This window comes from Bombina bombina, chromosome 1 (assembly GCF_027579735.1).
Source record: "Bombina bombina isolate aBomBom1 chromosome 1, aBomBom1.pri, whole genome shotgun sequence".
Classification (NCBI taxonomy): Eukaryota; Metazoa; Chordata; class Amphibia; order Anura; family Bombinatoridae; genus Bombina; species Bombina bombina.
This window is the reverse complement of record NC_069499.1, coordinates 100,595,676-100,621,559: the sequence shown is the minus strand read 5'-3', so window position 1 is coordinate 100,621,559 and position 25,884 is coordinate 100,595,676. Positions and strand designations below refer to the sequence as shown.

The following is a 25,884-nucleotide window of genomic DNA, read 5'->3' as shown; positions in this document are numbered from 1 at the left end:
ACTCTAATACCCGGTAAATATGGATGCCGGACTCCCCCCACCATTACGTAGCTGCCTTCTTCTTCAACTGATAAGCAAATCAGAATCCAGTCCTCGGACTGAAATTGCACGCGCTTGCAATTTCTGTCCGATGCCTGGATTCTGATTTGCTTATAAGTTGAAGAAGAAGGCAGCTACGTAATGGTGGGGGGAGTCCGGCATCCATATTTACTGGGTATTAGAGTAGTTAGCGCCGCTGATTAGGACAGAAGCAAGGCGGCAAGGCAGGAGGGGTATAGTGTAGGCGGACCTCCGTTTTGTTATTTTCAATATAAAAACATGTTAAAGTAAGTGTTGACTGTCCCTTTAAGCAACTTTCTAATTTACTCCTATTATCAATTTTTCTTCATTCTCTTGGTATTTTTATTTGAAAAGGCAGGAATGTAAGCTTACAAGCCGGCTCATCTTTGGTTCAGCACCTGAGAAGCGTTTGCTAATTAGTTGCTAAATGTAGCCACCAATCAGCAAGCAAAATCCAGGTGCTGAACCAAAAATGGGCTGACTAGTAAGCTTGCATTCCTGCCTTTTCAAATAAAGATACCAATAGAACGAAGAACATTTGATAATAGGAGTAAATTAGAAAGTTGCTTAAAATAGCATGCTCTATCTGAATCATGAAAGAAAAAAATTGCGTTCAGTATCCCTTTAATGATGCATTAATGTATGTTAATAGGCCTTCCAATGTCTCCTGTGGCCATTTCAGAGTGTTTAAGAGAATAGACTGTTTCCAAATAGCGGTGAAATTAAAGATATAAAAAATACCCTTTGAGTACATATCAAGTTCCAAGAAAAGTCAAAACTGGCCTTAAAACATGTTGAAAAGTGACTTGAAAATCAATTGTGATGGCTGCAAACTTTTTAGCCCAATAGGAAAAATAGGGGTTTTGACTAGGATCCGAAAACATGTCTACAAGTGCATGAAAGAGTTGGAAACACATTATTGTGATCGGATCAAATCAAAAAGTAGCCTTTTTGGCCAGAAAAAAGAGCCGAAAAAGCAGCAGTGAATAGATTGTGATCGTGTCCCTAGTGATAAAATTACACATTCTATTATATCACCATAATTGCCCTTTAATGGGACCAAAAGTTTATCTTTTTCAGGGAAATGCAACAAATAAGACCAATGTAAAGGGTTTTTTAATCGTCCAAATCCAAATGCACATGTCTACTGCAATATACCCATGCATATTTCATAATGTTTTTTTCAGACAGTTTGGCAAATGGGCGATTTTTTTTTTTTTTTAAATCCACAAACAATTTGTTTTCAGTATGGAAAGTTTCAGGATCTATAAGGTTAATAAGTCAGCTGTTAGGAAAGATTCCATACGTTTCATACAAGGAAACATAGTGATCCTATCATAACATATGGAACATGAAACGATAAGATAACTATGTTTTCCTTGTTTGTGATGTAATGTTTAAATGTAAAGTTTCAGTTCCTACCTACCTTATGAACCCTAATACTCACCATTTTTATATTGTTTTGTTAGCCACACACAGCAGAGTCAAACAGTACCGTTATTTTATGTTTATATCATGAAGTGAGAACTGTACAACAAACTGTGTTCAAAATTTATATTTTTATTAAATTGTAACAAACAAGATTGTAAAAAAATAGCATTTGTTTTTTTTCTTTCTAAACTCTATTGTCAAAAGAGGGGCTTTGTGAATATGTATATAACTTGGATCTGCTGCACATACGGTTTCCGATGAGCCTCTACTCAAATAAATGCACATTTATAAATGTAACATGATCCCTACAGTAATCACCTGGCTATAAAAACCTATGATTTGAAGAGGGGCTTCTGGGCTTTAAAACAAGGGTCTGTATGCCTTTTTGATGACCTGTTATAAGTATTTAAGAGACCCCCAGCCTGCAAACAGAGTGCATAAGTGCGCTTTTTTTATTTTTAAATAATATGTGCTTAGACATTATACTCCCAAGCACCCACCATTTGAAAGAACAGTTGATTTGTTGGGCTTAAGCTGAGATCGAGGGGTATAAATATTAACCCCCCCTTCCCATCCAGCTCCCTTAAAGGGACAGTCTACTCCAGAATTGCTATTGTTTAAAAAAAATGGGTCCGCTTTCTTCTGTGTGTGAGTGAAGTTAGTACTGTGCTGGAGAGGTTTAATACTTTTATGGGGTAGTTCTAGATGTTAGAAAATTAATGCCCGGTCTCTAGGCACTGATGATTGTGTTTCTGCTTCAATTATTTTTACTAATCGCTGTAATTATTATTAACTGACATGCTGTTTACAATTGACCTCATTATGAAGACAACATAAGAATATGTTCTGTATCATGTTCCCCTCTCCTGCGCAGAGCTCCAATTCCTGCTTGGTGCAAAATTTCAGAAGATTATTTAGTCTGTAGCAGAGTCAGTTTACTTGAGATGTGTTAAAGGTGTGTATGACTGAAGATAACGCTAACAGGATTTGCAAAGAGCACAGATCGTTATATAGAAATGTGTTTTTACATGTAAGCATTTAGGGATAGATTACAAGTGGAGCACTAAATTATCTCGCACCCGCAAACACGCAAATTTGATCGTTTACAGGCATGCGATAATTAACTAGCCGTTACAAGTGGCTGGTAGTAATTAGCGCTTATAAAATTAACCAGAGATCGGATCTCTGGTTCATTTTATAAATGTGCCACAAAAATACAGTGGTTTGCATTTTATTAAAAAATAAAAATTGTAGATTTTTTTAGAATTTTAATTTTTTAATAAAATAACTGCACAGGGCAGTTTTTTTGTGGTTAAAGTTGGTGGGTGTGGGGTGTTAGAAAAAAAAAAACGCACTGAAAAGTGCCTTTACATTGCAGTCTATGGGAACTGTGCGTTCCCAGTAAATATAAATGTATATGCTTATGTTAATGTGTATATATATATACATAAAGATATATGTAAATAGTCCTATACATATATATTTACAATTTGCTGCCATTGATGCGCGACTTACCCTCTTTGCTGCGCTAGTTCTCATGCCGTGTCTGAGCAATATGTTGCGCTCTAATTGTAATCTAGCCCTTAATGGGACATTCTTGTGCAATAATAAAATACTTTACTTTGAAACAAATAAAGGGGTTTAAGCACACAGATAAAGTAAAGTACCAGGCAAGCATCCATACTGCAACAGCTGATTGGTTGATATGTGTGAATGCTACACATGTTTGGCTCATTGGTCATGTCTGCAGCTGGGAGCATTTTATTATTACACTAAAATGATAAATGATCTTTTATTAAACTTAATTTTAATTCCTGGAGAGTGCCTTTCACTACAGGCACATATAAATTATCTTTAAAGTGCACCCTGGGTACTGTGCATACAACTGAGACTGCTGAGACCAACTGGAGCAGCTTCTTCAGTTTTCTGTTTTGCATCTACGACTAATATGAAATTCCTAAAGGGGCTTTGGGGTCAGGCCAAGGTAAACAGACAAATAAAATAGTGGACAGGCCCCACTGTAACTATGGAAACCACACTTCTCTGAAAACACAGGCTAACATATTTTTTATGCCACAGTACTGACTTAGGGCCCGATAATATAAAGGTCCCAGGGCTGGTGAAATTCTCTAAGAATGCAACTACTTCTATTTCCCTATTCTATAAAACCACAATTTACCCTGAAAAAAGGGTGTCTCACTAAGGGGCGTATACTGCATTTTTGTATAGGAAGGAGATGCAAACATTACAAAAGTGCACAATGAAAATTGTCATTTTCAAAATCGTACAAAAATACACAGGAAAAAATTATTTTGTTAAGGTGCATACAAATCATAACAAATTTGTTCACCAAAAATTTTATTTTTATCAAAAACGTAAAATTTGTATGCATATGACACAGGAATAAATCACATTAAATATGCATAGCGTAGATTGTAATTTAAGTAAACTGGATGTGCAAAAAGCATAGCAATTCATACTTAAAAGTACAAAATACAAAGCGTAATTATTTATGTATCGTAAAGTGGGCTGCACATGGGCATTCCATGGGCGTGTATTATATTGTTTGTCTAATCCAAGCATAATTATCTAAACATTTCCGTCCTACAGATCTCACTGTTTTTCCTTGCAAATTAAAAGGTTAATTCTTATTCAGAAAGGAAAATCTATGCACATGGAAATAACAGCAAGTGTAAAACGACATTGATCCAATCAGGAGCTCTAGCCCCAAGACTCTGCTGCTGATTGAACCAGCAGCATTTTCTGCTGATGACCAATAGTGCTCTGCGAATCCAGAGCAGTATTTCTGCTGTATGGTTAACATCTTTGCAGAGGTTAAACACACAGTAGTCTAGGATCCATATAGTCTTAAAATTGCATGCTCTAACAGCATTGGCCCCCCATATAGTATATGTACCATACTGTATCTATTTATAGAGAGATCTGCGAATTCTGCTTTTTACACTGAATCAACGAATAATCCCTCCTTGTATACAGAATATTTGAATATCTTCAAACAGCGTAAAATCAATTCAAATTAATTTAAAAAAAATACAAAATTGGTTGAAAACCTCCTTTTTCAGCCTGTTTGTAGCTATCAGTCAAAATATAACAGTTGGTTTTACTGGATCTCACTGAACCCTATGGAAGCTGAAAAAGTTAATTTGTTCTCAATACATTGATCTGATTAACAGCTTTCTATTTATTACATGCTGTTTTAATGGATTTAACTCTACATTGCACTCTCTAGGGTCAAAATGCCCTTCATGACTAATATTACAAAATGTATTACAAAATGAAAAACACAAAAAATTAAAAAAAAAAACACATTAAAATTCAATAAAATCGTATGATTTAAAATTATCCTAATAATTCACTTCTAAAAAGCACCCACAAATATGAATTTAAAATATATTAAATAATTCAATTTGATATGTTAGAGCAATAATTCTTTGTTGAAAGGCAAGTTCAGGAGTGTGCATGTTTCTGGAACATTATAAGGCAGCAGTGGTGCAAGAATACTTTTAACAATGTTATAAATTTGCCCTATCCCCCCTATTTGGGCTGCAGGGACAAGTGCCTCCTTATTTAGAAGGGCATACGCCCATCTTTCAAACTTGCCCGCCATCATGCACTTGCCCACCATTAAAATGATGATCACCTGTTGTGGTGAGGGAGGGGCCCCTATCTCGCCATCTGATTTAATTAGAAGGGTATGAAACTTCTCATGCCAAAGAGGGAATTCCCCTCTTTTAAATGAGGGGTCACACCCGCCTCTAATTTCCAGATGAGGGGTATCATGTTCCTTTAAATAGCAGGTGGTTGAATAGAAATAATAAGCACCTGCATACTTGGTCCCTTTTACAGTCTTATGGTCTATAAAAGGGACCCAGACCCATGCACCGCAAAATATGCTCTTTTAAAGGAGAGTTCACATGCCCAGGTAGCTACCCGCTGACCACTGTGTTAAAGGGACATAATTCTCATATGCTAAATCTCATGAAAGTGAGGCAGCATAACTGTAAAAAGTTGACATGGAGCTATCACCTGACCATCTCTATGTAAAAAAGGAAGATATTTTACCTCACAATTTCCTCAGCTCGCCAGAGTAAGTGCTTTGTAAAAAGTTATCTTTCAGTTACTGTCCAACTGCAGGTTAAAAAAAAAAAGGAATAAAGGAACAGCAGCCAATCAGCATCAGCAGTGCTGAGGTTATGAACTGTTTTACTGTGATCTCATGAGATTTCATAGTAAACTTCCTTAAACTGAAAAGGGAAATAACATGAGTGTGCATGAGGCTTTGCTAGTCCCGGGACATACATACTGATTTGCTGCTTAAAGTCCTTTACAGTGGGGTGTGAATACTTAGAACATTTTGAGGAAAAATATCTTCCTTTTTTCCAATGAAATTTTTTAGTCAGCTTTTTTACAGCAATGCTGCATACCTTTCAAGTGTATCAACATTTGTGTATCATGTCCCTTTAACAGTAATCACCTGTCAGAACAATAAGCATATGGAAAAACATCAGGGGAGGGGATGCCCTATATTGCTGACCCCATCATACATACATAAACTTAAGACCCTTTATTTAAAAGAAGCAATCCTGCTCATATTTTTTTATGCTTTTTAAGAGACCATTATTATCCCACATTTGAAAGAGAGAGGTTTCACAATTCAAATAAGGGGTTTCCTGTCCTTATGAAGTGATTGTCATAGTAAGATTGGTAACCTGTCAGTAACCGATAGCCTCACTTTTTGAACTGCTGATAAGGCTCATAGATCGATGTTTGAACTAATAAAAACATTTAAGACAAATGAGAGAACTGGGAGCATGTAAAAAATGTGTGATATTTAGTGACATTTTTACATTTAGCCCCCAATCACCCAGGTGCTGAACCAAAAATGGGCCGACTCCGAAGCTGACACGCCTGCTTTTCAAATAAAGATACCAAGAGAAAGAAAAATTGATAATAAAAGTAAATTAGAAAGTTGCTTAAAATTGCATGTGTTATTTGAATCATGAAAGAAACACATTAAGTTTCATATCCCTTTAACAAAATAATGTGTGAATGGTTTAATTATTCATTTTGTATGATTTTAAAATACCTCATTGTGCACTTTAGTAAAGTCAGGGTACAAAGTGGTTTTATAGAATTCCACCAGGGAATTAGAAGGATTGGGGAGCATTCTTAGAGAATCTCACCAACCTAGAGAGCTTTTTAGAATCAAGCCCTAATGGGCCAATTCTATAACATTTGCCAGTCTAAACATGGTTTTCCATGCCGACACTCGCAGGGGCAGCCCTAATGGAATAATATAAAAATCTGGGGAGGTTCCTGTGAGTGGTGAGATATCTCCCATACAAATAATGAGAGCTCCCTGCTGGGTAAAAGTTTGCAATGGAGGACAAAGTTCAGTGGGGAATCCAGTGTGTTTTATTATTATTAATAATAATAATAATAGAAACTTTTAAAGAGCTTTTCTCTGTGTTGGACTTAAAGGGACAGTAAAGTCAAAATTACACTTTCATGATTCTGATAGAGCATGTAATTTTAAACAACTTTCCAATTTACTTCTATTATCAAATTTGTATTGTTCTCTTGAAATAAATTGTTGAAGAGTAAACCTAGGTGAGCTCAAAGGACTCCAAGAGAGTGCACGTGACTTTAGCAGTCTATGGCAGCAGTATTTGTAACATTTTATAACATTTTTAAAAACAATGTTGCTAACACTACTTCCACAGACTGCTAAACACACGTGCACTCAGCAAATATAGCCACCAAGCAGCAAGCGCTATCCAAAAATGGGCCCGGTGTTGTAAATTTTGTCTCGAAAAATTCCACACCTGTGTCGGGTGACGTGACATTAGCTGTTGGAGGTGTGTGGCACTCACTACGCATGCGCAAGAGGCCCAACCTTGCAAAATCAGCTGTTTAAGTCTAAGCAAAGGGTCGAGGAATTCTATGGGCATTAGACTTTGTTGCGCATGAGCACACAACACTTACCGAGCATGCGCACACGGCCCGACTGCTCACCATCAGCTGAATAAGCTGTATCAGAGGGTCCAGGATTTGTACAGGCGAGTTGCCTGTACAACTTCATGTAACAGTGTCATGTGGCCCCACGAAATGTAAAGGTTATCTAAACAGGTTGCATCGTACAATACACAACCGTTACATTTTGTGGGGCCACATGACACTACACTACATGAAGTTGTTTAATTTAACACTTGAAAATTTGGGCTTCACATATTTTATTATATTTTTAAAAGTTGTATGTTTGTTTGTTTTTTCGCATTTTACGGCAGCGCACGCATACGCACTGAAAGCAACTCGCCTGTAGAAATCATGGACCCTCTGATGCAGCTTATTAAGTTGATCTTGAGAAGTCAGCCCCTGTGCGCATGCGCGGTATTCTGCAATGAAGTCTAATGCCCATAGAATTCCTCAACCCTTTGCTTAGACATTAACAGCTGATTTTGCGAGGTTGGGCCTCTTGCGCATGCGCAGTGAGTGCCACACACCTCCAACAGCTAATGTCACGTTACCAGAAGGTAACGTGACAGAAATTTAGAACACCAGCTCCTAAGCTTTCATTCATGCTTTTCAAATAAAGATACCAAGAGAACAAATAAAAAATAATAATAGGAGTAAATTAGAAAGTTGCTTAAAGGGACACTGAACCCAAATTGTATCTTTCATGATTCAGATAGAGCATGCAATTTTAAGCAACTTTCTAATTTACTCCTATTGTCAAGTTTTCTTCATTCTCTGGCTATCTTTAGTTAAAAAAAAGCAAGAATGCGTTATCCACCATTTTTGGTTCACAACCTGGGTTGTCCTTGCTCATGAACCAAAAATTGGCTGGCTCCTTAGCTTAGATGCCTTCTTTTTCGAATAAAGATAGCAAGAAAACAAAGAGAAATTGATACTAGGAGTAAATTAGAAAGTTGCTTAAAATTGCATACTCTATCTTAAAGTGAAGGTCAAGTTAAGCTGACTCGCTCATGCCGTTGTATACATTATTAAAAGTGACCGCAACTTTAATTCAGCAATTTTTTTAATTATGAATATTTAACGCTGTTTTTTACCTTTTAAACAGCCTCCGTTACAAATCTTTCATCCGCCAGCCATTTTCTGAAAGTGAATGACAGGCTAGTCCTTATCAATACACTAATGGCCGTTTCCCCCCCAGGGCGTTCAGCACCTTTCTGTCAACGTCACGCGATTGTTATGCGCATGCGTTAAAGGGACACTGAACCCAATTGTTTTCTTTCGTGATTCAGATAGAGCATGCAATTTTAAGCAACTTTCTAATGTACTCCTATTATCAATTTTTCTTCGTTCTCTTGCTATGTTTATTTGAAAAAGAAGGCATCTAAGCTTTTTTTGGGGTTCAGAAATCTGGACAGCAATTTTTTATTGGTGGATGAATGTATCCACCAATCAGCAAGAACAACCCAGGTTGTTCACCAAAAATGGGTCGGCATCTAAACTTACATTCTTGCATTTCAAATACAGATACCAAGAGAATGAAGAAAATTTGATAATAGGAGTAAATTAGAAAGTTGCTTAAAATTTCATGCTCTATCTGAACCATGAAAGAAAAAATGTGGGTTCAGTGTCCCTTTAAACTCGCAATAGCCCTGTTTATTCCTCATGCTCGTTCAAGAAACGCACATGCATAGTCTGCATCATCGTCAAAAACTTCGATACAAAAATACTTAAACACCAATAGTGTTACAAGTAAATATTAAATCTGCTAACAATCCGTAATTTTATAGGACTTATTTATTCATATTAAAAATAGACAATACAGTTTTACGCATGCGCAGTTTGAGTCACGATACACATGCACAGTTTGAGTCACTATCGTGAACGCACTTTGGACCGACCTAGAGAGCGGGTGGGACCGCTGGCTACGTCACAACTGGAGAACAAGGAAGTAGTGATGGGAAGGAGTCGCGATTGATGCACTATTTATACTTGGATTGTGGTAGTCAAGAACTGCAAAATTGATGGTATGAGTAGGGTTTTTTCAGAAATACAACCCATGAAAAACTTCAGCTATTTACCAACCAGCTCGTAAAGAGCAGAAGCTGTAAATATAAAGCAATCAGAAGCACAAACTGTTGTAAAACACAAGTTCTGCAGGAAATAAGACATCTGCTAGTATGGAGTTGGCAGATATGAGTGCCAACCTATTATATAAACAAAACTCACATGCAAATATTATAGGTCGTTTCCTCAGTTCCTGGATTTATTTAATTAAAGGGACTGTGAAGTCAAAATTAAACGTTAGTGATTCAGATACAGCATGCAGTTTTTAACTTTCCAATTGACTTATATTATCAAATTTGTTTTGTTCTCTTGATACCCTTTGTATAGAGTAAACCTATTTAGGCTGATAGGTTAGGAGCGTTCACGTGAATTTAGCAGTCTATGGCAGCAGTATTTGTACCTATGTATAACACTGCTATAAACAATGTTGCAAACACTGCTGCCAGGAGACATGCACTCTGCTGAGCTCACCTTGGATTACTCTTTAACAAAGGATAACAAGAGAACTACACAAAATTGATAACTGAAGTAAAGTTGTTTAAAATGTTGTGCTCTATCCAAGGAGGAGCAATGCACATAATTCACTTCCATGGGACCTGCTGCTCTCCAGTTTTTTTTTTTACATTAAGGGACAGTAAAGTCAAAATAAATCTTGCATGATTCAGGTACGGCATGCAATTTTAATCAACTTTCCAATTTACTTTTATCATCAAATTTGCTTTGTTCTCTTGGTATTCTTTGTTGAAAGCTAAACAGCCCTTGAAGGCCGTCTCTTATCTCAGTCCATTTTGTCAGGTTTTTCACAGCGAGACAGCGCTAGTTCATAAGTGCCATATAGAAAACATTGTGCTCACTTCTGTGGAGTTATTTTTGAGTCTGCACTGATTGGCTAAAATGCAAGTCTGTCAAAAGAACTGAAATAAGGGGGCAGTCTGCAGAGGTTTATACAGAGGTAAAAAGTAAAATACTGCACACCTGGCTACTCTATTAATTGTGCACGAAAAAAAAAATCTTCTTATTAGAATCAAAATTAATAGAAATGGTTTTAAAGGGACAGTAAACTCAAAATTAAACTTTCTTTATTCCGATAGATCATGCAATTATAAACTTTTCAATTTACTTCTATAATCAAATTTGATTTTTCTTTGTATTCCTACTTCATGAATGAAAGTCCCCTTTATTTGTTTCAATAGTCAATCCTAGCCTTTCACAAACGCTAGGATTGACTGTCACTTTAAGGGCACACAACGTATAGAGCATGTTCATGTTGTTAAGGGGTTAAAAATAGAAGTAAAATTGTTTAAAATTGCATGCTCTATGCGAATAATGACAGTTTCAAATTGACTTTTCTGTCCTTTTAACTTAAAGGGATAGAAAGGTCAAAATTGAAATGTACATGAGTGCATTTAAATTTTAAACAGAAGCATTTTTGCAATATGACTGTTTTTCAGTGGTATACGTACGTATGCTGTGCAGTCCCGTGCACCATTCAAGCTCAGGCAGATGTTGATGGTGTGTATTGTACTTGTGTCATACAAGCAACTGTTGACTCTCTGATAAGGTGTAGCGTTTGACTGCTGGTGCACGGCCCTAACAGCATATGTGCATATGCTGCAGAAAAACTAATAATATTTACCAAAAGCATTTTTGCTATGGATGTATATTGCAAAAATGCTTCTAATTAAAATTGAAATGTACCCATGCACATTTCAATTTTGACTTTTCTATCCCTTTAACCATTTTTTCACGTAAAAAATAACAATATTTATATACATATATAATTTTTATTTATTTGTTTAACATGTTTAAATAGTGCACTTTCATATACATGATTTTTAAGCTTAATGGAAACAGCACCCAAACAATAGCAAAAGGGTAAAATATAGGACAGACTTGTGGGTTTGCATTAGTGAGCACACAATATAGCTGTGGCATCTCTGTGCACATATTGGTTGAATAATGAGATCATTTAAATGAACATTCTCTAATTGCCTAAATGTCATTTTCTGCATTAGTGACCCTAGTTTCCTGTGTGTTTAACCCCTCAACTCCTGAGCAGGACACATCTGGTGACTGAGGGCTTTGGTTCCCCTGCTGTGTTTTGTTTGGGAACTGCATTACTTGTGGCTCCTGAGGGGAATTTGCGGCAGTTAAACACATATTCCTTGATCATAATCTTGTACTCGTTTTTGCCAGATAATGATTTTTGAATGCCGTCCGTTATTGTTTGTGTGATTTTCCAGTGATCACAATCACAAAATGCTTCTGCTGATAACATCCCTCAAACTTGTAATTGTCACCTCTCAAGCACAACACAAAATCATTATTTGTCTCATTAATCTCTTGATACCTCAATAAATAAATGATTAAAGAAAAACAAAATAGGGATATTTGGGGGTTTAGCATTTACATCACAGCTTGTATATTTATTGGTCCCTTCTATAGTGTGTAGTGATGCTAATAGGTGATGTGTGCTATTTACCTGTTGTGATCCAAAATCACAGCAATATGGGTATATGACTCTAAGGGATCTAAATTGGGGCATTATGGGTATAGTGGGCATGTGTGTTTGCTGAGTTATTAATTTTATTGTTTTTTAATTGGTGTAAAGGTGATTATTATTCAGCCCACCAAAAAAGGATCATCTGCCGCCCTTAAAGGACCATTAAATACAGTAGAATTGCAAAATTAACAAGTGCATAATAAAAAGACAATGCAGTGGCACTTACTCTGACTTTTAAATGAGCAGCAAATTGTTTCAAATTTCAAAATGTCCTTTCATTTGATGGCCCATTGTACCATGTGACAGTTATCAGCCAATCACAGTCTCATATGTATACACCATGAACTTTTGCACATGCTCAGTAGTAGGCTGATGCCTTAGAAAGTGTGCTAATAAAAAGACTGTGTACAATTTGATAATGGAAGTAAATTTTATGGTCTCTTAAAACCGTATGATCTATATGAATCATGATAGTTTAATTTTGACAGGATTGTTTCTTTTTATATGGTGATAATTATTAAGATAACCAACTCCACAGTTAGCTATGGTTAGTAAAACAAAACAAAAAGTCTTAATAAAATAGAACATGCTATTTTTGTTTTATAATTTCCTTTTAATACAGCACAGCACACACTTCAGTATTCGCTAAATACAGATGTACAGCCACACATACAGTTTGTACTGTCACAAAACATAGCCATAAAAGTCATTTTAAAGTGCCAATAATTTAAACACATTTAAAAATACATTTAATTTTGAATTAATGCTTCCAAAATATGATAGAAAATGCTCAATTTAATCATAACATAGTTATATATATATATATATATATATATATATATATATATATATATATATATATATATATATATATATATATATATATAGATATATAGATATATATAAATAATATTTTGGCCACAATTTCCCTAGCTTTAATTTCTGTAACATTTTCCTATTTTGCACACAGAGGCTGTAATTCTGGTGAACTTACATTTCTGATTTGCTGTACAACACCATTATTATAAGTAAATAGTAGTACACTTATATAAAGATAATGGGGTAATTTATTTCTTAAAGATACAAACATATATAGTTATCATTTTTCTAAGGTATTTTTATGGATACAGTCCCCAGTGGATCTCCACCAAAACAGGCAAATGTGTGTCTTATGTTGTATTTTGCAGACTTACTGCACTTGTATCTTTTATGTGTCAGTAAATATAGAAAAGACAATACATCTTCAAAGGGAACTATATTAAAACACACACAGAAGACCAAAATAGTTGTCCATTACATTTTAAAACAAATTAATAAAGCATTCTGTATTCCAGACTACTTTCTGACCATCATATTGACCTTATACCAAACACTTATTTAAAGAAAACAAAGTATATATATACTCTGTATATATATATATATATATGTATGTATGAATATATATATATATATATATATATATATATATATATATATATATATATATATATATATATATATATATATATATTATTGGAAACAAATGTTATTACTTGAGTTCACTTATTTAAAGCCAAAATCAATATGCATGTGCAATATTTCATATATATTTGTTCTACTTAGAAATGTGTATATTTATTAGTTCTATAAATGCTACCTCGCAAACAATCGTATTATTCATTTTTACACAGCAGGTTAAAAAAAAAAGTTATCTTACATTTGTCAAAAATGTGATGCAAATTGTCACAGTTTAGATTTGGGACAAGATAGGGCTCACAATACACTCACAATATATTCGTTATTGCTATTCCTGTAGTCTAAAAAGAAACAGAAACTTTATACCAGCAACAAAAAAAGTCCCAATACAACATAGCGAAAAGTTAGACATAGCACAGGCACAGCACAACTAAAACACAACCATATGCAGATTAAACCTTGACCTTCATTTCAGCTTCCAAAAAATATTTATTGCAGCTTCTCTCTATAAACAGATTTAGCAACAGAATCATTTCTCTACTGATTTTTTTTAAATGATCATATAATAATATCAGACACTTACATATATGAAGTACAGTGGCAAAGTCCTATGGAATGCGAATTAAACCGTGATCAAATCTTCCGCAATCCACAACCGCAAATCACTGTTTCCCAATACAGACAAAAGGATTCAGCCTAGAAGCCGCCCACTGGTTACACTCAGGGGACTTACCTGCCCCGGTGTGCTCCCTTTTCCTGGCAGGGGCACTCTGTAAACATCCCAGAGACAGCAGTAGAGATGGGAGCGGTAAGCAGTAGCACCAGGAAGAGGAGGGAGGGGTCGGGGATTGAGCCAGGAGACACCCGAGGAACACGTGGGGAATCCTGGCACCTGGAAAGCTCTGCCGTGGTTCAGGAGAGAGATGGGCGCCAGCTGCGGCTATAACTACAAGTAGGTATAAGCTAATGGCAGTAGGTGGGTGCGCGTTGGAGCTGTATTGTAGGTAGAATGCAGATCTGATTAGACGGAAGCTTGTGATAACTTTTGGTATGGATGGGAACGAGAATGTGATGTGTATAGATGTGGCAGGTTCAGTCTGTAGTGGCTGTAAGTGAATCTCTCTGAGTCTATGGAAGAAGTGGATAGCTTGAGAATGTGGCTGGCTATTTGATTGCCTAAATTAATAGAGGGAGATGGGTGCAAACTATAAAGTATGGAGAGTGTTGGCTGGGATGAGATAAACACCAGCCTGTGAGTGCTGATGAATATTTGTCTGAAGCTCAGAAAAGAGGAGTGTGGATTTCAGCTCTAGGTGCCTGCAATGGCTGGAAGTTGGTGCTAGCCTTTATGTATGAAAATAGTTGGTTTCCTGGGGTTTTGGGGGTGAGCTTTTATGTATAGTGGGTGGCGTGTGACAGGTCTGAACTGAGGTAGATACCAGCCTGATGATGTGGAAGTAGATGTTTCCTGAATCTAAAATGGAAACTGAGAAGGGTGCCAGGTGTTTTAGAGGCCTGCAGTTTACAGACTAAGGTGAGAGGTGAGTAGCAGTTTCATTTAAAAAGCTGGGTTTCAACTGATTTGGTAGAATAGGGAATAAATCTAATTAGAAGTGTAGTTTACCATATGGTAGGCTGGGCCCAAGTTATTAGTAAAGTGATAGAAAGGTAAGAAATGAAATGTGCATAGGTGCGTTACAATGTGAAATTTTATCAATATACTTACATTAGCAAAAATGCTTCTAGTAAAAGCTATTACTGATTTTCTGCGGCATACGCACATATCCTATGTGGGTTTGTGCACCCGTATTCAAGCTCAGAGAGCTGGCAGTGGTGCGTATTGCTTCTGTGGAGACATCATTTGTGTCATACAAGCCACCGCTGACTCTGAGAAGGTGTGGTGTTTGAATACTGATGCACAGGCCCTCACAGGATATGTGGGTATGCCGCAGAAAAACAGTAATAATATTTATTAGAAGCATTTTTGCTAATGGAAGTAAATTGCAAAAATGCTTCCATTTCACATTGATCTGCACTCATGCACATTTCAATTTTGACCTTTCTATCCCTTTAAAGTTGTGGTGCAAGTAACTGACAGGTATAGAAGGTTTGTGTGCTAAGTAAATCTGCTGGGCTAGTTGTATGCCCTCTGGGGCTGGCTGGAAGAGGGCAGGTGACCACATATATTTCCTTATAAGGACTTCAATGTGCTGGGTGCTGTACATGGGATTCTTACACTAAATATAGGGTTTATAGTTTTATATATAAGAACGCTTTGCCCATACCGTGTGTAGGGAAATATGTATTGTGGGCAGTCTGAGTGCTGTTTATTACACTCTTTACACATCTACTGCACTTCAGTAAAATGTATGCCCACAGGTGTGCGCAGCAGATTTCATTAGGACGTGCACTGAGGGATTTTTATTTAGGTGACAAAATACGTGAATAGAAAGGACATTTGTTTTAATTTACATTGGAGCTCTCTTGCGCTACGTCCTACTATCTTATTCTTGCACATCACAAGAGCAGCAGTGCAGTGAGGGCGTACTACTATCTTATTCTTGCACATCATGAGAGCAGCAGTGCAGTGAGGGCGTACTACTATCTTATTCTTGCACATCACCAGAGCAGCAGTGCAGTGAGGGCCTACTACTATCTTATTCTTGCACATCACAAGAGCAGCAGTGCAGTGAGGGCGTCCTACTATCTTATTCTTACACATCACCAGAGCAGCAGTGCAGTGAGGGCGTCCTACTATCTTATTCTTACACATCACGAGAGCAGCAGTGCAGTGAGGGCGTACTACTATCTTATTCTTGCACATCACGAGAGCAGCAGTGCAGTGAGGGCAGAAGAAGCACTCAGGTTGCTCTCTCCCTCTTGTTTCTGGCAGATTGGAGGAAGAGGGCATTGCAAGTATTAAAGCTTCTTAGTGACCCTAGGTAACTGTGGTGGGCCAGGAACATCTGCTAGTTGTGTAATTCAGCATAGTCTGGAGTTGTCTGACTTAGAGTGTGCCTGCGCCTGCCTATATGTGTGCCTTGTTTATGTGCCATTATGACCAATGTTCACTATATGTGATGATTTTGTCCTGTTCAGGGATTAGGGTGTTCTTCTGATGTCAGGCAGTGTAGGGTACTGCTTCTATAGGTGTAGTGTTAGGGAGCATATAACTGCTGTATTTTGTGGTGTCTGTGCGTGTCTGTATTACACTTGATCCCTGGCTCACCCTGATCTACTGCAGATTATAAGAAGCCTGCTGTATGCATATTTGTTTAATTAGGTAAGTATAATAACTACCCATGAAGTTTTTCTATACCAATAATTAAAGGCATCTGACAAAACATCCCAGGCAATAATTGGGATTATAGTGGGATCATACAGAAACTGGAAGGAATAATTTACAATAGGTATACTGCCATACATGTACACACACATATGCACGTGCATAATCTTTATCACTCACTATAGCACTTTTTAAAATGTCTTCTAACATCTTTAAATAGTGGGTTAACAGACCTCTGTGTTTCTCACACTCTCTTGTGCATAATCATCTACTTACATTCTTACACACTCACTAATGTAGTTACCCACACTCACTTTTTACAAACCGACTCATACAAGGCATGCATTCTCTCACTCAATTACCAAATGCAGGCTCCCACACTTCCCTTCCATTTCTCTGTCCTGTGCATCTTGCAACAGCCATCAGCCAATCACAGCCTCATATACGTATATACTCTGAACTCTTGCACATGATAGTAGGAGCTGGTGCACATAAAAAGCACAATTTAATACAAGTACAAATGACCAAATCAGGAATTCCAAAATCTAAACTTCTGAAATCCAACCGTTCTAATTAATTTTTTTGTAAAAAATAAAATGATCTAAAACTATTTTTTTTCCTTCTCTGTCTGTGTCTTTGGTTTGATTTGTATGCTCTAAAATGCAAATGATATTCTATTATATTTATTTAAATCAAAAAAATGTACCTCTCTGATTGTGGTACTGTGCAATCTTTCTGAGGGTTCTAGGTATACAAAAGTTTTAAAAATGATCTAAAACTACCTTTAGATTACATGTATAAACTGTACATTTTGCTTAAAGGGACAGTAAAGTAAAATTAAACTTTCATGATTCAGATAGAGGGGCCGATTTATCAATGTCTGGCTGCAGCGGATCATGGCCGCCAGACATCGCTGAATGCCAACAGCATTTAAGATTGCACAAGCAGTTCTGGTGAACTGATTGTGCAATGCCGCCCCCTGCATATTCACGGCCAATCGGCCGCTAGCAGGGGTTGTCAATCAACCCGATCGTACCGCTTCTTCTTAACTCCTGTTTCCGGCGAGCCTGAAGGCTTGCGCAGAAACAGTTACATTGGGGCCGATACATGGTTGTTAAATCGACCCCAGAGTGTGCAATTTTAAACAACTTTCCAATTTACTTCTGTTATCAAATTTGCTTATTTCCCTTGGTATTTTTTACTCAAGAGTATATCTAGGTAGGCTAATAAGAGCTCAGGAGTGTGCACATGTCTTTAGTACTCTATGGCAGCAGTGTTTTGCAACATTGTTTAACAAAGATAAAAATAATACTGTCCCTTTAAATGACATAAGATTTTGTTGTTAACAGTTGGTTCAATTCCCTCTCCAAGCTGTTCCATTTTATGAAAAAATTCCAAAATCCAAACTATTCCGAAATACCTGTAATGGAAGTAGATTGCATTTTAAAAGAAAAAACTGCCTACTATATCTGAATCATGAGACTGTAATCATTTTTATGCCCCTTTAAATAATTACCTCCAGCTCACAAAGATATTTGCAGTTCCACACAATGCCACCTATTTGGAATTTTGCCCACACAAGTAAATAGGTCACTCTACAATGAGTCATGTGTAGCACTGACAAGATTGAGATTTTCACAGTCTAAAAACATGTGTGCAAACCACAATTCAACATATTTATTTTAATAAGGTTCATACATTATTTTATCATGCATAGGGCTGAAAATGGTAACAAATTCATGCACTGCTAATCAAACTCTTTACAAAATAAGCAAACACTATTACTAATATAGTTCCTCAAATGTACTATTGAAGGTAAGTTAAATGCAGTACACTTTTGTTATATGTCAGACGTGTTTTAAACATTTTTAATGTGCCTTAGATCAGGTGGTTTGTTTCCTTTGTTTCATCAAGCAAGAAGAAACAGGAGAAAGCAGTAAATTCATTTTCTTTAAAACACGTCTCTGAATTCCCCTTTATATAAAGGTTCATAACAACACCAAGGGGACCACAATACCTCCAGCTGAGACGCAGAATAACTCGATTCATAGGTATCCAATTGCATTACAACACACTATCTTATTACAGAAATGGCTATACCATTGAGGAATTAACAATCTGAACTTTCTATTTTACTCTTTGTCTGGTTCCAAGGTGAAAGCTTACTTTTAACTTATTAACTCCTTAGCTGCTACTTGTGTCTGTAATTCATAAGGAGTCCAGCTGACTAAAGGTAGATTTGCATGACATTAATTGAATCATTTGCAGCAAAAAATAAATATATATATGTGTATGTGTGGGTCTATATATATTTATGTAATATATATATATATATCGAATGTAGAAATGACTGCAGCCCTCCAATTGTATTTAATAATTTTAATTACAAGCAGTGAACATACAGGCGACGTTTCGGGCTTGTGCCCTTTCTCAAGCCTAATCATTAGGCTTGAGAAAGGGCACAAGCCCGAAACGTCGCCTGTATGTTCACTGCTTGTAATTAAAATTATTAAATACAATTGGAGTGCTGCAGTCATTTCTACATTCGATATTAATATCTGTTTGAGGTGAGACAGAGACTGCTTGCACCCATATACCAAAGTGAATTGGTGCTGGACTTTCTTCTTTCTCTATATATATATATATACTTCCAGTAAAGAATGCACTCTCAGGATTTTTAAACAAAAAGTCAACTTTATTAGATGACGTTTCAGGAATATGATATTCCTTTCATCAGATCAAAAAGTATATATATATTTATATATATATATATATATATATATATATATATATATATATATATATATATATATATATATATATATATACTGTGTGTGTGTGTATATATATATATATATTATTTCTTATTTATTTTAGCCTGCATATGCCCATATCTGGCTTCAAATTGGCTACTGGGCTTTATAAATCCTGAAAAACATCATACATATAAAAATACACTATTTAAACACATTTATTTTTTTTTTGGACACAAAAATGTTAAGATAAAGCTGTTTAATGTGATTTTGAATCAAACAGGAATTGTATGTCTGTGTACAATTGGACCTTAAGGACTTATTGCTCGTTGGTGGATAAAGAGTTTTATTGGTGAAAATTGAAATGCCTCACAAACATAAGAACAAAAAAATAATAATTTCAGGAACATCTGTTTTACAAAAAAAAATCAAAGTCAAAAAATATGTTAAGTGGAAAAAAATTCAATCACACGCTCTGTCTAAATCACAAAATATTTTTTTGGGTTTTATATCCCTTTAACCGGTTGACCCAATAGGACGTATATATTCGTCATGCAGTACGAAGCTCATCATACCACATTACTTATATATACATTGCAAAGAAGGTAATGTCCACAGCACTCCAAATAGCAAAATCTTTATTTCAGGACTTAAAAAAACAGCAACCTTTCGGGATTAATTTCCCTTAATCTTGCAATGATTAAAGGAAATTAATCCTGAAACGTCGCTGTTTTTTTAAGTCCTGAAATAAAGATTTTGCTATTTGGAGTGCTGTGGACATTACCTTCTTTGTGATTACTGTGAGGTGAATAGGCAGTTCACCGGTCTACACGAGCACCCATTTTACAGAAGGTGCTGTTCCTTTCTACTTTTTTCCTGCATATATACATTGCAGCTACAGGAAGCTCCAGCATCTTCGGCTAACAAGTGAAAACTGGTGCTCCGGTTCCATATGAAGGCAGAAGTCATGTGGGAGGGAAAGCGGTGGGCGGCCCCGCGGCGGTGGGAGTGGGCAGGGGCCTACACTGCAGAAAAAGGAAGGGAGCGGAAGGGATGTGGAGCTACACTATAGAAAACATTTGGAATGGGGGGGTGGGGGAGGGTTAGAGGGGGTGAGTGTGTGGGGGAGAAAGAGCTGTTTGGGAGGGATCAGGGGGTGGGAGGGTAAGGTCTACACTACAGCTAAAATTAACCTTACAAGTTAACTGATTAACCCCTTCAGTGCCAGGAATAATAGTGTGGTGTGCAGCTGCAATTAGTGGCATTCTAATGACCAAAAAACAATGGCAAAGCCATGCATGTCTTCTATTTCTGAACACAAGGGATCCCAGAGAATCTTTTAAAATCATTTGGAAAAAAAAAGTTAACTTTTTTATATGATTGCATTTGGCAGTGAAATGGTGGCATGACATTTACCAAAATCGGCCTAGATCAATACCTTGGGTTGTCTACTAAAAAATATATATATAGTCAGGAGCCTATCTGGTCACAATAAGTATATATGTACACAGAGGGCAAGATTAATAGAGGCTTGTTAAGCTGACATAAGGTTTTGTTGTTCAGACCAGATCATGTTTGAAATTCAATGAGCCACACTTATCTTTTCTTGCCAATAGCAAGTGGAGGTTCCTACCATAAACATATATTATTTTGTTAAATGATGCAATACATGATATCTCACATAGCAAACAAGAGCTGCTAATAACACAGAAAAAATAAAATTGATAACCACAAGACATTGGAAACAAACCTTGTAAATGTGTGTAAATGTTAAATATTCACTTCTGTTTTTATGTTATTGTAGGCTGGACAGAACAGAATTTGTCATGGCAATTTCGCAGATACAAGAAACAGGGTGGCCGTGGGTGCTTTCTGGTGTTCTCAAGATTTGTTCAGGATTTCTCACCTAAACTATGAATTTAGAAAGCCACAGTTGCCTATGTGTGGTGTCAATTAAAACTACCAGAAATATATTAGTACTTATATATGTGCTGCTTTTAGTCATTTATATCTGCCCCTAATTGGCCAAAACAAGATAACATAAGCAACATTTAAGAGGGGTGTGTCCCTGGTCTGCAAAACAACTATTACTGTTTTAAATACTTTTCAAACATTTAGTACTTTATTTAGATGTTTTGGAATGCAGTGTATAATTTCTAAAACATGTGTCCCTATATTCTTTAATGGACATTAAACTCACCAGGTATATCTTCTTATATCAATTAATTAAATTACTAATTAATATGATTAATCAAATGAAACAACATTGTAATATACATTCATTATTTAGATTGCTTGATTTTGCTGTAAAATGTATTGTTTTATCTAATGGTACTTGTGCCGTGCACCCCTAGAGAGGCAGAAAGTTAAAATATGTAATGTAATTTGCAGAAAACAACTGTTGTTAAATTATCTGGACCAACTACATAATAAACAATAATTGCTTAGAACTGTGAGCAAACACAATTAAAGCTAGCCTTAAAGGGATAGTCAACACCAAAATTGTTATTGTTTGAAAAGATAAATAACGTCTTTACTATCCATTCCCCAGCTTTGCATAACCAACATTGTTAGATTAATATACTTTAAAACATTCAAACCTCTAAATGTCTGACTGTTCTAAGCCACTACAGACAGTCTCTTATCACATTATTTTTTATTAGCTTTTCACAGCAAGAGACTGCTAGTCCATGTGAGCCATATAAATAACATTGTGCTCTCTCCCCTGGAGTTGTGCAGGGCACCACAAATTGACTAAAATGCAAGTCAATAGATAATAAACAAATAGCCATGTGATCAGGGGGCTGTCAAAAGAGGCTTAGATACAAGGTAATCACAGAGGTAAAAAGTATATTACTATAACCATGTTGGCTGTGCAAGACTGGGGAATGAGTAATAAAGGGATTATCTATCTTTTTAAACAATAAACATTTTGAAGATGACTGTCCCTTTAATTATACTCACTAGAGTTGTCAAGTAGTTTGTTAACAGAGTTTTGTTAGAAATTAACAGTTTGTGATTTAGTACTTAAAGGGATAGTTCATAGTTCAGGCTTCATGATTCAGATAGAGCATGCAATTAAAAAAAAAAAAACTTTCCAATTTAATTCCATTATTATATTGTGCACAATATTTTTGTCTTACTGAAGCAATAGCCCCTACTGAGCATGTGCTAGAGTTCACAGTATATATTTATATGTGTTTTTTGATTGGCTGATAGCTGTCACGTGATACAGGGTGCAAAATTGGACTCATTTTGAAATTTGTCAGCAAAAAAACTACTAATTTGAAATTCAGGATAAGTTTAATTGCATTGTCGTTTTATTATGTATTTGTTTATATTTAAATTCTACTCTATGTAATACTCCTTTAATGTAATGCCTATATAAAAATAAATTTAAAGTCCCTTTAACGGCTCCTTGTAGCCTCTCATTCCCATGTTTTCCTCTCTCTCCATACACAATTGTTCTATATTATTTATTAGGTGAGTAAAGCAAAATGACATAATCTAATGAATTACTGAATGCATTTTACATAAGAGTGTCCTTATAAAACATCACCATCTGCCTTTAAAGTGAATGTAAATTTTGATGCTAAAGTGCCCGGTTTTTAAAAATTCGATTAAAAACAGTGGCACTTTAATTCAACAAAATTTACATTTCCCTCCTGTTGTGAAAAAAAACGTACCTTTTAAACTTGACAGCTGCTCCAGCTTCTCCCGGTCGTCGCAAGCCATTTCTGACATCAGAAATGATGGATAGGTCATCCTCCAATCATGGCTTCCCCCCCCCCGGGGGAATCAGTGTCAGATTCAACGCCGTGATTGGAGGAAGCCGGATTCATCATTTTAGACCCAGGAAGAGGCTTGCGACAGGCGGAGGAAGCTGCAGAGGCTGTCAAGTTTAAAAGGTAAGTTTTTTTTCACAACAGGAGGGAAATGTAAATTTTGATGAATTAAAGTGCCCCTGTTTTTAATCAAAAAAATTTAAAAACCAGGCACTTTAGCATCAAAATTTACATTCACTTTAAATATTTGACACCCTATGTAAATATTTAAAGGGGCACTGAACCCAAATTATTTTCTTTCGTGATTCAGATAGAGCATGCAATTTTAAGCAACTTTCTAATTTACTCCTATTATCAATTTTTCTTCATTCTCTTGCTATCTTTATTTGAAATAGAAGGCATCTAAGCTTTTTTCTTGGTTCAAGACTCTGGACAGCACTTTTTTATTGGTGGATGAATTTATCCTCCAATCAGCAAGGACAACCCAGGTTGTTCACCAAAAATGGGCCGGCATCTAAACTTACATTCTTGCATTTCAAATAAAGATACCAAGAGAATAAAGAAAATTTGATAATAGGAGTAAATTAGAAAGTTGCTTAAAATGTCATGCTCTATCTGAATCACGAAAGAAAAAAATTTGGGTTCAGTGTCCCTTTAATAACCTGACCTAAAGTTTTCAAGAACTCGTTTCTCATGAAGTTTTTTAATGTTGGAGTCGTTATTTAAATGCTTGGGGCTTGATTTATCAAGTTAGGGCAGACAGGGACGCACATATTCGCCCCTGTCTACCCCAGCTCACCTGTGGCGGGCAGCAATCTGCTGCCGGAATTTAGCTTTGCACACGAGCGGGCAGGAGCTGTCAATCACCCCGGTCAGACGAGACCGGAGAGATTGACATTATCTACCTAAGTGGTAGAAAAGAGGTTGGGAAACAGCGGTTTGATTGATCGCTGCTTGATAAATACTGACTGCAGGTTCTCTTGTGAGTCATATGGGGGTGAACGGCTTGATAAATACTGACTGCTGGTTCTCTTGTGAGTCATGTGGGGGTGAACGGCTTGATAAATACTGACTGCAGGTTCTCTTGTGAGTCATATGGGGGTGAATGGCTTGATAAATACTGACTGCAGGTTCTCTTGTGAGTCATATGGGGGTGAACGACTTGATAAATACTGACTGCAGGTTCTCTTGTGAGTCATATGGGGGTGAACAGCTTGATAAATACTGACTGCAGGTTCTCTTGTGAGTCATATGGGGGTGAACGGCTTGATAAATACTGACTGCAGGTTCTCTTGTGAGTCATATGGCGGTGAACGGCTTGATAAATACTGACTGCAGGTTCTCTTGTGAGTCATATGGGGTGAACGGCTTGATAAATACTGACTGCAGGTTCTCTTGTGAGTCATATTTGGGTGAACGACCTGATAAATACTGACTGCAGGTTCTCTTGTGAGTCATATGGGGGTGAACGGCTTGATAAATACTGACTGCAGGTTCTCTTGTGAGTCATATGGGGTGAACGGCTTGATAAATACTGACTGCAGGTTCTCTTGTGAGTCATATGGGGTGAACGGCTTGATAAATACTGACTGCTGGTTCTCTTGTGAGTCATGTGGGGGTGAACGGCTTGATAAATACTGACTGCAGGTTCTCTTGTGAGTCATATTTGGGTGAACGACTTGATAAATACTGACTGCAGGTTCTCTTGTGAGTCATATGGGGGTGAACGGCTTGATAAATACTGACTGCAGGTTCTCTTGTGAGTCATATGGGGTGAACGGCTTGATAAATACTGACTGCAGGTTCTCTTGTGAGTCATATGGGGTGAACGGCTTGATAAATACTGACTGCTGGTTCTCTTGTGAGTCATGTGGGGGTGAACGGCTTGATAAATACTGACTGCAGGTTCTCTTGTGAGTCATATGGGGGTGAATGGCTTGATAAATACTGACTGCAGGTTCTCTTGTGAGTCATATGGGGGTGAACGACTTGATAAATACTGACTGCAGGTTCTCTTGTGAGTCATATGGGGGTGAATGACTTAATAAATACTGACTGCAGGTTCTCTTGTGAGTCATATGGGGGTAAACGACTTGATGAATACTGACTACAGGTTCTCTTGTGAGTTATATGGGGGTGAACAGCTTGATAAATACTGACTGCAGGTTCTCTTGTGAGTCGTATGGGGGTGAACGGCTTCATAAATACTGACTGCAGGTTCTCTTGTGAGTCATATGGTGGTGAACGGCTTCATAAATACTGACTGCAGGTTCTCTTGTGAGTCATATGGGGGTGAACGGCTTGATAAATACTGACCGCAGGTTCTCTTGTGAGTCATATGGGGGTGAACGGCTTGATAAATACTGACTGCTGGTTCTCTTGTGAGTCATATGGGGGTGAACGGCTTGATAAATACTGACTGCAGGTTCTCTTGTGAGTCATATGGGGGTGAACGGCTTGATAAATACTGACTGCAGGTTCTCTTGTGAGTCATATGGGGGTGAACGGCTTGATAAATACTGACTGCAGGTTCTCTTGTGAGTCATATGG

The 25,884-nt window shown here is 36.8% G+C and overlaps 1 protein-coding gene and 1 long non-coding RNA gene across 2 annotated transcripts in view; one reads left to right on the top strand and one right to left on the bottom strand.

The window, feature by feature from the left end:
- Positions 1-14,260, bottom strand: part of TC2N (tandem C2 domains, nuclear) — a 135,352-nt gene extending 121,092 nt beyond the window's left edge. The window contains exon 1 of the mRNA XM_053697551.1: positions 14,094-14,260. The gene's annotated coding sequence lies outside the window, so the exon portion shown is untranslated. The remainder of the gene's footprint in view (positions 1-14,093) is intronic.
- Positions 14,254-22,960, top strand: LOC128644903 (uncharacterized). The gene is made up of 2 exons (XR_008400059.1): positions 14,254-14,462; positions 21,354-22,960. It is a non-coding gene; the product is annotated as an uncharacterized LOC128644903 (long non-coding RNA).
- The last annotated feature ends 2,924 nt before the right edge of the window (positions 22,961-25,884 follow it).